Source organism: Triticum dicoccoides, chromosome 6B (genome assembly GCF_002162155.2).
Source record: "Triticum dicoccoides isolate Atlit2015 ecotype Zavitan chromosome 6B, WEW_v2.0, whole genome shotgun sequence".
NCBI classification, from domain to species: domain Eukaryota; kingdom Viridiplantae; phylum Streptophyta; class Magnoliopsida; order Poales; family Poaceae; genus Triticum; species Triticum dicoccoides.
In genome coordinates, this window is record NC_041391.1 from 325,525,204 (window position 1) to 325,539,357 (window position 14,154).

Genomic DNA, 14,154 nt, shown 5'->3' on the forward strand with positions numbered 1-14,154 from the left:
GGGCATAAACACAAGAGCCAGGCAACCCAGCTTGGCCACATCTTAAGTCATATCGATGCATATAATGGTGAAGAAAAGGCACATATGGAGAAAGAATGCATATGTGATGGGCAAAAAGCCATTAAAGTAATTATGTCTAGCTTCCGAATAGGAAGCCCCCAAATACAGCTTGCACACATGGTACGACCAGGATAATCCGGGGATCTGCACTGTATTAAATACTTTGTGTGAATGGAAAGAGGGTCGAGAAAGGAGAGAAACAGTGGTGGAGCATAATATAAAAAGGAGGGGTGAGGAGACGAACACTACGTTCGGCGTTAGGCGTAGAATCTCCGGAGTCTAGCCACGTTCCATGGGTTCGGCTCGAGTCTGTTGTTAGATGCATTATGTAGGAAGTACGCTCCTCCGGTGAGAACTTTGTCGATGACGAAGGGACCTTCCCATCTGGGTTTGAGTTTGTCCTTCTTCTTCTCCGGTAGGCGTAGAACGAGCTCGCCAATATTGTAAGTTTTGGCCTGCACTTCTCTGCTTTGATATCGCCGAGCCTGCTGCTGATAGAATGCGGAACGGGCTTTTGCGACATCACTCTCCTCCTCCAGGGCGTCCAAGTTATCCTGCCAATCTAACTCGGCTTCCTACTCTTCGTACATGCGTACGCGTGGCAAATCATGTATTATGTCGCAGGGTAGTACTGCTTCCGCACCGTACACCATAAAAATGGTGTGTATCCGGTGGTTCGATTCGGTGTGGTCCGCAACCCCCAGAGTACGGAGTCGAGCTCCTCTACCCAGTGCGTATCCGATTCTGTTAAAGATTGCACTAATCTGGGTTTTATGCCGCTCATGATAAGACCATTTGCCCGTTTGACCTGGCCGTTTGTTTGCGGGTGGTAGACGGAAGCGTAGTCGAGCTTAATGCCCATTTTGCTGCACCAAGTTTTCACTTCATCGGCTGTGAAATTTGAGCCATTATCAGTGATGATGCTATGGGGGACACCGTACCGGTGTACAACTCCGGATATGAAGTCTATTACTGGTCTGAATTCGGCCGTTTTAACTGGTTTGGCTTTGATCCATTTGGTGAATTTGTCCACCATGACCAATAGGTATTTTTTCTTATGGCTTCCCCCTTTAAGGGGTCCGACCATATCCAGCCCCCAGACCGCGAACGAGCAAGTTAAGGGGATTGTTTGGAGAGCGGTAGGGGGCATATGACTCTGATTTGCGAAGAGTTGGCAGCCGATGCAATGTTGGACAAGTCCTGTGCGTCTGCTCGGGCCGTCGGCCAATAGAAGCCTGTACGAAAGGCTTTGCTGACTAGCGCTCGAGCTGCAGCGTGGTGTCCGCCCAGTCCAGCGTGAATTTCAGCCAGGAGTTTCCGCCCTTCCTCTTCGGAGATGCACCTTTGGAGCACTCCGGTCGCACTTTTCTTGTAGAGTTCCCCTTCGTGGACCTTGTAAGCTTTAGAACGTCGGACTATGCAGCGTGCTTCATTTTGGTCTTCGGGGAGCTCCTACCTATTTAGGTAGGCCAAGAACGGCTCGGTCCACGGGGTGATTACGACCATTATTTCGTGGGCCAAAGGTGTTATTTTTGTGGCAGAGCCTCCGATTGTGTCGGATGGTTCGGAATCTCGGGGTGTATTCGGATCCGTGCTGGTATTGCCGGACTCCCCTTCCCATACTACAGATGGCTTGAATAGCCTTTCCAGGAATATATTAGGTGGGACAGGGTCGGGTTTGGCACCAATGCGGGCAAGGACGTCCGCCGCTTGATTGTTTTCTCGAACCACATGGTGGAATTCGAGCTCCTCGAACCGAGCTGACATTTTGAGGACGGCATTACGATAGGCCGCCATTTTTGGATCCTTGGCATCAAAGTCTCCGTTTATTTGTGATATTGCGAGGTTCGAATCGCCACGCACTTCCAGGCGTTGGATGCCCATAGATACTGCCATCTGAAGACCATGTAATAGGGCCTCATATTCGGCCGCATTGTTGGAGTCCGTGTATAATATTTGTAGGACGTACTAGACCGTGTCCCCGGTGGGAGACGTCAGGACTACCCCTGCTCCCAGTCCGGCCAGCATTTTAGATCCGTCAAGGTGCATGATCCGGTTGGAGTACGCGCCGTACTCTTTAGGGAGTTTGGCTTCTGTCCATTCGGCGAAAAAGTCAGCCAATACTTGCGACTTAATGGCCCGCCGTGGTTTGTATGTTATGTCGAACGGCAGGAGCTTGGTAGCCCATTTAGCAATCCGACCCGTAGCATTGTGGTTATTAATTATGTCGTTGAGTGGTACTTCAGAGGTGATGGTAATCAAACACTCTTGAAAGTAGTGTCTTAGCTTCCGAGATGCCATGAAGACTGCGTATGCTATTTTTTGATAGTGCGGGTATCGGGATTTACATGGGGTGAGGACCGTTGATACGTAGTAAACCGGCTTTTGAAGCAGGAATTTGTATCCGTCCACCTCTCGTTCGACAACGAGCACTACACTTACCACTTGATGTGTTGCAGCTATGTATAGTAGCATAGGTTCGCCGATGTTTGGTGCTGTTAGGACCGGATTACTGGCCAATAAGGTCTTTATCTCATCGAGTCCAGCCGCGGCTGCATCCGTCCATGCAAAGTGTTCTGTGTACCAAAGGAAGCGGTAAAGTGGCAATGCCTTTTCTCCTAGCCTAGATATAAAGCGGCTCAAAGCGGCCACGCATCCCGCTAGCTTCTGGATGGCTTGAGGTCTGTTGCACACTTACAAGCCTTGTTGAGGTCTTTGAAGTCGACGCATAGGCGCCAGGATTTGTCCTTTTATGGCACCATTACCAAATTCGCCAGCCAATCCGGATGTTTAATATCTCTGATGAATCCGGCCTCGAGCAGCTTGGCTAGCTCTTCCCCCATGGCTTGCCGTTTGGGTTCTGAAAACCGCCTTAGGGTCTATTTGACCGGTTTGTATCCCTTTAGTATATTGAGGCTGTGTTCGGCCAGCCGGCGTGGGATGCCTGGCATGTCCGAAGGGTGCCAGGCGAAAATGTCCCAATTCTCGCGTAAGAAATCTCGCAGTGCAGCGTCCATCACGGGGCTCAATTGTGTTACGATGGATGCTGTCTTCATGGGGTCTGTTGGGTGGACCTGGAATTTGACTATCTCATTTGCAGGTTTAAATGAGGTGGACTTGGGTCGTTTGTCGAGTATCACATCGTCCCTGTCCATGGTGGCCTGTAGTGTTGTTAACTCTTCGGCTGCTAGGGCTTGAGATAACGCTTCCAGGGCTAGTGCTGCCGTTTTGTTTTCGGCGCGGAGTGCGACATCCGGATCATTGGCTAGAGTGATAATTCCGTTGGGCCCGGGCATTTTAAGCTTCATGTACCCGTAATGGGGTACAACTTGAAAGCTTGTAAACGCGTCCCGCCCTAGAAGGGCGTGGTATCCGCTGCTGAAAGGAGCCACTTGGAATGTGATTTCTTCGGACCTATAATTCTCCGGGGTGCCGAATACCACATCGAGTGTGATTTTTCCCGCGCACCGTGCTTCCCGAGTAGGGATGATTCCCCTGAAGGTTGTGCGGCTTTGCTCAATGCGGCCTTTATCAATCTCCATTTTGTTGAGCGTTTCTTCATAGATCAGGTTTAACCCGCTTTCGCCGTCCATGAGTACTTTGGTCAGCCGGAAGCCGTCCACGATTGGGCTAAGGACCAGAGCGGCCGGTGCCTGGACAGTCTGGAACCGAGGTTCGTCACTAGCATTGAAAGTTATAGCCGTGTCGTTCCAGGGGTTTATCTTTGCCACATGGCAAATTTCCGCAGAGCTTCGGTGAGCCCGCTTGCGCCTGTTGTTCGAGGCAAAAGTCTCGAAGACTGTTAGTACCGTATTGTGTCCGCGGGCAGGATATTGTTCTGCTTTATGGCCTGCAAGAAGATCCTCGCCACTTTTCGCCACCTGCCGGAGTATCCAACACGCCCTAAGGCTATGAGTTGGCATTGTATCAGGCGTACTGTGGAGCTTACATGGCCCGTCGAGCCATTCTTCCAATACGGATCCCCGCCCTGGGGTGGGCTTCAGTTTCTTGGGGATTGGATCGGACATCCTACGAGAGTTCGTCCATTTGGTTCGGACAAAGGTCTTGGTGAGGGCGGTACTATCCCAAAATTCTGTTTGGGTCTTCCAAGCGCTCTCCATCGCACAGTACTTACGTACTATGATTGCCAAGTCCACGAAACGTGTTATTTTGCGGCGGCTTATAGCATTGAGGAGTCCTTCGTCCGTGCAGTTTTTGCAGAAGAGTGAGACCATGTTCTCCTTGCGGCAGTCCTTAACCTTGTTAAGCGCGAGGAGGAATCTGGCCCAGTAATGATGTACCGTCTCCTGGGGCTCTTGCCTGATGCGGGAGAGACAGTTTAAGTCCGAAAAGTATTGTTAGCAGAATCTGGATTATGATCCGATCTAACGCCTAGGGGCGCGGGTGGTTCTGAGCCCAACAACTCGGAATCCGGGATGCTACCCGATTCCTTCGGCCCAATGCCCGATCCTAAATCCGGGACCTGAGGCAGGTTGTCCTCTGAGCAGATTTTCGGCTCAAGGAGTTCGGTGATCCGAACATAATTCGTCCTCAAAGCTGGGGGACGATCCGTGTGTGGTTCTTCCACAGTCGCTATCTCATGGGTGGCCGGCGGGGATCTGATGTCCCTTCGGTCAGGTTTAAGCCCAATCCGGTCGTAGTTCATAGCGACTCCTAGAGCGGCGATGCGATCCAAGAGTTCATTAAATGAGGAGAGCTCCATTGGATCCATCTATTCAACAAGTTCCGAACTGACCTGAAGGTTATGATTGATGACCCGAGAAGTCATCGTTGGCTCTGTCGCCGACGGGGCGGCCATGATGAAGCCGCCGAGCAAGAGCGTCTGGCCTACAGCCAGAGCTCCCTCCGAAGTAATGTCGTCCTTGAAGATGAGTCGAGCCATCAAGCCTTACGGCGACGTCACAGAGGAACTCTCAATGAAAGCAGCAATGTCGGTGTCAAAACCGGCGGATCTCGGGTAGGGGGTCCTGATCCGTGAGTCAAGGCCGATGGTAACAAGATGTAAGGGACATAGATGTTTACCCAGCTTCAGGCCCTCTCAATGGAGGTAAAACCCTACTTCCTGCTTGATTAATATTGATGATATGGGTAGTACAAGAGTAGATCTACCACGAGATCGTAGAGGCTGAACCCTAGGAGCTAGCCTATGATGGTATGAATGTAATTGTGATCGGCCTTCTAAGGACTAACCTCTCCGGTTTATATAGACACCGGAGAGGGCAAGGGTTTACATGGAGTCGGTTACAAGGAAGGAAATATAATATCCGGATTGCCAAGTTTGCCTTCCACACCAAGGAAAGTCCCATCCGGACACGGGCCGAAGTCTTGAGTCTTGTATCTTCTCGCTTCAATAGTCCAGACGTTGTACACAGTCCGACTGTCCGGATACCCCCTAATCCAGGACTCCCTCAACGGACCTCCACTATGTAGGCCAAAACACGTGCGAAAATCACTTGTGATGCATTTGGCATCGATGCCCCTCCATTGCTCACCTGGTGCCCCAATCTGGACCACCTACTTTGCTCCGGTGCCAAATTAAGTCACGCAATGAAAAAACACTTGCATGGGAGAGGGAGAGGACTGAGGCAATAAAAAACACTTGTTTGGGAGAGTGAGAGGCTGGTGTAGTTGGTTTGATTGGTTTTTTTATACATGTGGGTCTGTGTGCACAGCGGTGCCAACTCTCTCACATCGCTAGAGCGGTGCCAAAATCTTTTGATTTGACATCGATGCGTATTATGTGGCAATACTTTTGGGAATTATGGCATCGTCCACATAGTGGAAGTCAACAAATGCCCAAGATCTTCACGTGCTCCTAGGTAAATGAGAGGAAAGAGAAAGAGAGAGTGAAAAAATATCACTAGCCAGCCAACCCTATCGTATGCCTTGTTTAAAAAAAACCTATCATATGAGCGAATGATATCGATACCTCTTGATGACACGACAATCTTATACAGGCAGCTGCTCTAATATGTTCTCTTCTTTTGCAGATAAAAAAAGACCTGAAAGTGAAAAATGTGCTACACTATAACAATCTCATTGAATGCCTTGATCTCCATCTTAAAGAAATTGATTTGATCGACTACCGAGGCAGCACATATGAGATTAAATTGGCCAGGTTCTTTGTTTGGGAGGCAAGTGTGCTCAAGGTAATGAGGTTTAGCGTTCTCTGGTGCAATAATGAATGGCGTGTTGATCACCGCAAGCGTCTAAGCCTAAATGACAAAGCCTCCTTAGAAGCTGAATTTGTTTTTGAAGCATCAAGTTGCTAGAGACTCAAAAATTTATTTGCCCATTAGTGACTTGTAAGGGTGGTGGATTTTAGTTTGTACGATAATGCTGCATCCACCTAAAGTAATGAAAGTTCTTACATAAACTTCCTAATAATTCCCTCTTCGTAGGTGCAACATTACTCCTAACATTTGTAATATCAGTTTGAAACTTGTAATACTGCCATGTCCTATTCCTGCATTTTCAAAATCTTGCGAATCAAAGAGGTCCTGAGTTAGTGATGATGGTGTGCCTGCCATCTTTCAGCAATAGCCGTCAGATCTAGATCTGATGCATACAAAGCAAACTTTGCAGTTTTGCAAAAAGATGCCCGCACTTGTTCCCTATTTACAAACAACTCCTTGTCTCTCACAATCAGCCTTATCTCCTCCCCACCACATCTAGAAGGCCATGAAACAATCTGGCACAACGGCCGCTGCCGGCGTGTCCACCCCTAGTCTTTGGTGTTCTGTGCAATGCACGAGCATCTTACTCGTATAAGAAAAGAGTAGAGATACTCGTGGCAACACACGTCGAACACGGCTAGCTGTAAGCAAGCTAGCTCTACAGCCATGATGATAGTGACTGCACACACTGAGGCTGAATTTGGTATGCCGAACACGACCTACACTCAGGTGTCATCTCCGGTGCAGGGTCTTGTCACTTCACAGTGAGGAGTAATTTGACCAACGGGTAGTACAATACTAGTACTACATTGGTAGTACTACTACTAGTCTAGCAGCACCGTCTGGATTTAGTAGTACTACCACGTCCGTCTGGATTTAGTATTTGACTAGTAATATCTAGTAATGCATGTCACAAAAAATATACTACTCCCTCTGTAAATAAATACATGGAGTAATGTTTTATTCAGTTTTGAACGTAGTTCCCAATGCATTGGTCAACTTCTTTCATTTAAGTGGTTTGCTTAGGTTCACGTGCTTGGCATTGGTTCTTCCTGGGGTCACCAAAGTGCTCTTTCTCCTCCTTAATTACTGCGCTATGTCATCTTTTGCCTATGTGGCATGCTTAGCACCTATCCACCATGGAGTACATGCAATAACATTTTCTTAGTTACTAAATCAAAGGTCAAAACCGGCACAGAGGGAGGGCCGAGGAGTAGATGGCCAACACACACGTGAATGCAAAACAATCTGCACTTCTCATATAAAGGCTCCCTACCAGTCCAATCTAGGAAATCCTACACACCTACGCACCCTAAACAAGGGCAAGAGTGATCACTCCAATCGCAAGATCAGTTGACTAGAAGCTAGACCCATGGAGGTGATGAGCGCGAGCATCAGCCGGCTGTGCCAGATGGTCCACGACGCCGGCTTGTGGCCCGGCACCGAGGAACGTCTCCAGGTCATGCTTGAGACCGCCATGGTGAGAGGCCTCTTGGACGACCGTTTCGTCTCCTTATTTGACGAGGTCCTCGTCGGCTTCCTCGACAAGTTCACCATCGTCAAGAAGCTCGCGGACGACCTTGATGTACGCCTCCAACCCACGCGCCCAGGCTCTACGACGCCCGCCACCCTAAACGACCTCTATGGTGACAACCTCTTCGACGCACTGGTGTCCCTACAGCTGCCCGCCGTCGCACCAAAGAATGTCCACCTCAAGGTTGCGCTCGCCGCCCAGCACTTGGCGCAGCAAGACACCATCGACATAATCACCCATGTCTACGCGCAAATCGTCCACAAGGACTACTACGTGCAAGAGGAGGACGATAGGACACTGGCCTTCTTGGACCGCAGGGCAACCTTGGACGACATTATTTAGAAGCATTGAGCTTGCCCCCAACGTCGCTGCTCCTCACACGTCGGTTGATGACCCGGCGCACTAGGGCGTGATGATGTCATTGATGGATCCGTATGTATTTTTATCTTTTCATCAAATCCATGTAGTAGTATATTGTACTACCAGTAATTATCTTACCTTCCGCATCAACTTCATAATGTTCGTACGTACTCCATGCATGAACTGCGCCAGAACCAAACTTCTCATTACTCTAGGGAAAATCTTTATTTCTATCTATCGGTCTCACCATGGAGCAGAACCAAAATTTACAAGTTACAAGTTCAAAAGGAAAAGCCTGCCGTGTTCACGTCGCGCCCCCCACACGGTTGGTCCGGCATGCCGCTCAAGGGGGAATGCATGCTGTGTTGCATTTTCAATTACAAGTGGGACCACAGTTGACCAAACCGACTATCGGCAAACCCCCACCCCGCCCACCGCGTGATGGCTGAGAAAACAAGAGGGAGAAGAGATGGCTGTAGCACGGACTCCAAGAAAATTGGTGTCAGATGGGACTCATGTGGGTGGTGTGTGCCGTACTGCTAGACGTGAATGCTAGTTATGGCCCATGCCACCCCACTATATCGAGGTGCTAGTTATGTAGAGCGAACACATTATCTCTCTAGGAGTACGGTACACCACCAGTACTACTTCAACTCACATTGTCACAACATTTCCTAGAGTCCATGCTCAGCCCTCCTCTGTCTCTCTTCTCAGCCAGCCAGCAGACGCATGGAGCCCATCGTCTGTTTACTCACATGCACTCCCACATGTCAGTGAAAACGCAAGACGACCCACTGAACCTGCACATCTTTCACCTCGAGGTGCTGGTGATGAAAAACAAATCCAATAGAGATCTTCACTGGCCACTTTTGGAGTTACTCAAGAGTAAGATTCTATTTAAAGTTTAACCCAAGATGCACATCACGTTGCTTCAACCAGCACTCCATTTTCTTGCATGACATGACCTGGATGCTGGATGTCCCACGTGTTGGCAAAATGAGGAAGAACTCAACCAAATCTTCTCCACATTTAGACCGGAGGAGTAGGAAACTGATACGTCTCCAATGTATCTATAATTTTTGATTGCTCCATGCTACTTTACCTACTGTTTTGGACTATATTGGGCTTTATTTTCCACTTTTATATTACTTTTGGGACTAACCTATTAACTGGAGGCCCAGCCCAGGATTGCTGTTTTTTTGCCTATTTCAGTGTTTCGAAGAAACGGAATATCAAACTGAGTCCAAACGGAATGAAACCTTCGGGAACGTGATTTTCCAACCGAACGTGATCCAGGAGACTTGGACCCTACTGCAAGAAGTGCCAGAGGTGGTCATGAGGGTGGAGGGCGCGCCCCCTGGGCACGCCCCCTACCTCGTGGGCCCCCTGACGCTCCACCGACGTACTCCTTCCTCCTATATATATACCTACGTATCCCCGAACGATCAGAACAGGAGCCAAAAACCTAATTCCACCACCGCAACCTTCTGTATCCACGAGATCCCATCTTTGGGTCTGTTCCGGAGCTCCGCCGGAGGGGGCATCCACCACGGAGGGCTTCTACATCAACACCATAGCCCCTCCGATGAAGTGTGAGTAGTTTACTTCAAACCTTCGGGTCCATAGCTAGTAGCTAGATGGCTTCTTCTCTCTTTTTGGATCTCAATACAAAGTTCTCCCCCTCTCTCATGGAGATCTATTCGATGTAATCTTCTTTTTGCGGTGTGTTTGTTGAGATCGATGAATTGTGGGTTTATGATCCAGTATTATCTATGGAAAATATTTGATTCTTCTCTGAATTCTTTTATGTATGATTGAGTTATCTTTGCAAGTCTCTTCGAATTATCCTTTTTGGTTTGGCCAACTAGATTGGTATTTCTTGCAATGGGAGAAGTACTTAGCTTTGGGTTCAATCTTGCGGTGTCCTTACTCAGTGACAGAAAGAGTTGCAAGGCACGTATTGTATTGTTGCCATCGAGGATAACAAGATGGGGTTTTTATCATATTGCATGAATTTATCCCTCTACATCATGTCATCTTGCTTAAGGTGTTACTCTGTTTTTAACTTAATACTCTAGATGCATGCTGGATAGCGGTCGATGAGTGGAGTAATAGTAGTAGATGCAGAATCGTTTCGATCTACTTGTTGTGGACGTGATGCCTATATATATGATCATTGCCTAGATATACTCATAACTATGCTCAGTTCTGTCAATTGCTCAACAGTAATTTGTTCACCCACCGTAGAATACTTATGCTCTTGAGAGAAGCCACTAGTGAAACCTATGGCCCCCGGGTCTATTCTCATCATATCAATCTCTATCACTTTATTTACTTGCTTTGTTTTTACTTTGCCTTTTACTTTTACTTTGCATCTATCTATCAAAAATACCAAAAATATTATCTCTATCAGATCTCACTCTCGTAAGTGACCGTGAAGGGATTGACAACCCCTAAGCGTTGGTTGCGAGTTGCTATCGTTTTGTGTAGGTACGAGGGACTTGTGTGTGGTCTCCTACTGGATTGGTACCTTGGTTCTCAAAAACTGAGGGAAATACTTACGCTACTTTGCTGCATCATCCTCTCCTCTTCGTGGAAATCTAACGCAGTGCTCAAGAGGTAGCAGAAACACGGCAAACCCTATGCCTACATCATACTACGTACACGCCCACCTCACGTAGTCATGCTATCACCATATTTCTCGGCCTCCGTGGGACACCTAGCTCTAGTTCATCTAACTAGAACTAACTATTTTGCTACCATACTCCAATATTAGGTTGGCTCTATGTGATGTGGCAACTTCATATAACCGAATGTTGGCTATACTACTACGATACTCACACTCCAAGAAGCGACTCAAAAACCATTCATAAATTGAGTTTATGACATGCATTTGCAAATGTATCATTCATTACATACAACAAGTCATCAACACACAACCACAATGAGGATACATGTTGGATTATAGATTATTTCCAACAAAACATTCTACAAATACTAAAGTTTTCATCACACAACAAATAACAATCAATGAAATGAACTTCATCTCAACCAATCCTCGGTGTTGGAAACGCTTGCTTTGAACCATATGTGCTCGGGGAAGGGCCAGCTATTGTCAATATTGAGAGCAACACAGGACTGATCATCCAGGCTGAAGCGGCATATATCAGGACTAGGGCAGGGAACCACCGCAATGTCTGAGGTATAGATACAGTTGCTTCTCATAAATGGTAGTAACCTTGTGTCAACAGTAGCTGGATCGCCTTTTACGATCATTGGATAGTTTTGTCCAAGGAAGAGCGAGTTTTCTCCAAGATTATCAATACTGAACTAGGGAGAAGGTGTTGGCGCTAGCACACTAGTATCCATCCCGAATACCCTGCAACGGGTGTTGGAATAGGTCCGAAGAGGGCGACCATGGGAGACAACACCTGCTTCCTTAGTAGTAACAATAGTAGTGCACCATATACAGACAAGAAGAGGTGATCCATTGGAATAAGTTGCTAGGCATCACTGAGTATATAGGTCCTGCTCGTCCTCATGCTCGTGATCATCACCATCGTCATCTCCCCCTTGGTTATAATTTTTTTCAAGTATAGGTGGTGGAATGTTCACAGGACCTTGCAAACACAAGAAGGTTAATTAGTAGGGATAATTGATTTTATGCCCCTAGTTAGGTCACACTCGGCAGGTTTACCCCTAGTTTCCGAAAACACTTGTTCCTGCCCAAACCACTTTGCTCCTCTTATGCTTTTGCCCTTTGACCATTTGACCATCACCTTGAAAACTTCATAAAAAATTCATACTAACTTAGAAAAATTCAAGTAAGTTCTCAAAATGTTCAGAAAAGCATCACCTATATGTGCATGTCATTTGCATTCATGAAAAAAATGTTGGCCAGTCTCCATCTCAGTTTTAGCTCATATGATCTTAGCATGAACATTAAAATCTAAAAAAAATAAAAAAATTCTAATAAAAATTGGTGGCAAAGTTTGACCAATGTTTTGAGTGCTTGCCAAGTTTCATAAGGGAATGACATTCCTGGAGGTCATGGCAAAAAATGAAAATTTGGAGCATTGATTTTTGTTTTTTTGCAAGAACTCAAAACATTGGTCAAAGTTTGCCACCAATTTTTTTTAGAATTTTTAGATTTTTTTAGATTGTACTGTTCATGCTAAAATCATATGAGCTAAAACTGAGATGGGGACTGGCCAACACTTTTTTGATGAATGCAAATCACATGCACATATAGGTGATGCTTTTCTGAGAATTTTGATATCTTATTTGAATTTTTCTGAGTTAGTATAAATTTTTTATGAAGTTTTCAAAGTGATGGTCAAACGCTCAAAGGGCAAAAGCATAAGAGGAGCAAAGTGGTTTGGGCAGGAACAAGTGTTTTCGGAAACTAGGGGTAAACCTGCCGAGTGGGACGCAACTAAGGGCACCAAATTAGTTATCCCTAATTAGTAAAGGGAAACTTGCTAACCCGCATGCATGTGAATGAAACAATTATAATTATGGTGGAAGACAAATGTACCGAAACCATAAGGATTCCATGCAAAAACAGTGCCACGAGTGGTGGCAGCAAACACAAGACGCTCGTATGCAATTGCATCACAGTACTCACCCGTGTACAAAAATTGATTTTTGAGCAATATCCATGGACGAGCAATGAAATTAGTAATGACGGAAACAAGCTTGTTGAAGATAGCTATAACTTCATAGTTCGTGTAATCCCAAGAGCGGTTGGGAACTCGACAAATTTCTATCTCCCGTAACGACAGTCACCATGATCATATTTGAACGTACGTAGATCATCTGTGTGCTCAACCTCAAGGCACTCTGAGATTTTTGGAAGTGGAATCCGTTGACGAGTGTACACATTCAGAAGTTTGCACTTGTAGTTGTACCCAATATAAACAACACAATCTCCATTTGCGCCAGCCTAGGCCTTAACCTTAAGCGATGGCATCTTAACATCACACGTATCATTATCAAGCGGCATCAACTTGCACAAGGCGAGGCTTCCGCCGTCCGCGCCCATGCGAACAGGCTTATAGCAAAGAAGATAGGGGAGATCAAACCGCTCCTGAACCCTTGGGTTGTTTGTAATGATGTTATTAGTTGAGTCGAGAATGGTCTTGAATGAACCTGCCATGCTAGCCGAGGTGATGACGTTGCACCGATCAATGAGTTCCTCCACCACGTCATCTTTCAGATCGGGGCAAGAATAACAGGGTCGTTTTTGGTTTGTTCCCTCCATGGAGAAGACGATCGAACAATGGCAGAAGGAAGGGTGAATGCAAATGGAGGAGGGAGGAAGAGAGTGCGACAACAGTTCCAAATCGAGAGGGAAAGGCGAAGAGGCGGTGGACGGTTGCCACAGTACACGAAGAGGTGCCCCGGCCTACATAGACGTCTGTTCGGAAATTGTACAAAAGGACTCGCCGTCGTCTCACTGACATGTTGGAACGGGACCACATGTCAGCAAAACATGGTGTGTCATTTCTTGTGCCAAATGCGATTTGGCCGCGTTGGCCCGAAGTGCCGCATTATTTCTCGACTTTATTTTTTTAATGGCATGCCGTTCAGTTCTGAAGCACGACTAACTGGCACTATATGCAGAGAAACTATAAACTACTTTATCACTACTCCACATCTAGTACTAGTATCAAAAAGATATATAGGCTGGAGCTTCAATGCTTGCTTGCTAAGGGCTGCCCACTTCCTTCCCACACTATCACCCTCTCTCCAGATCTAGAAAAGATGGCCTCTCTCTCCCTCCTCACCGGTGGTCACAGATCCACCAAGGAAGAAAAGGACGTGCAACATTGACACACTCGTCGTCGGCGAGCGATGTCACGCACTAACGACAAGGCCGTCCTCTCAGACCTAGAGCCCGCGAGGGATGGCCTCCGTCCCCAAGCTCTCTACCATAGTGTGTGCGGAGGATGACGACCACTAGCGAAGCCACTTCCCACTGACCCTCAGGTATGCTACCTC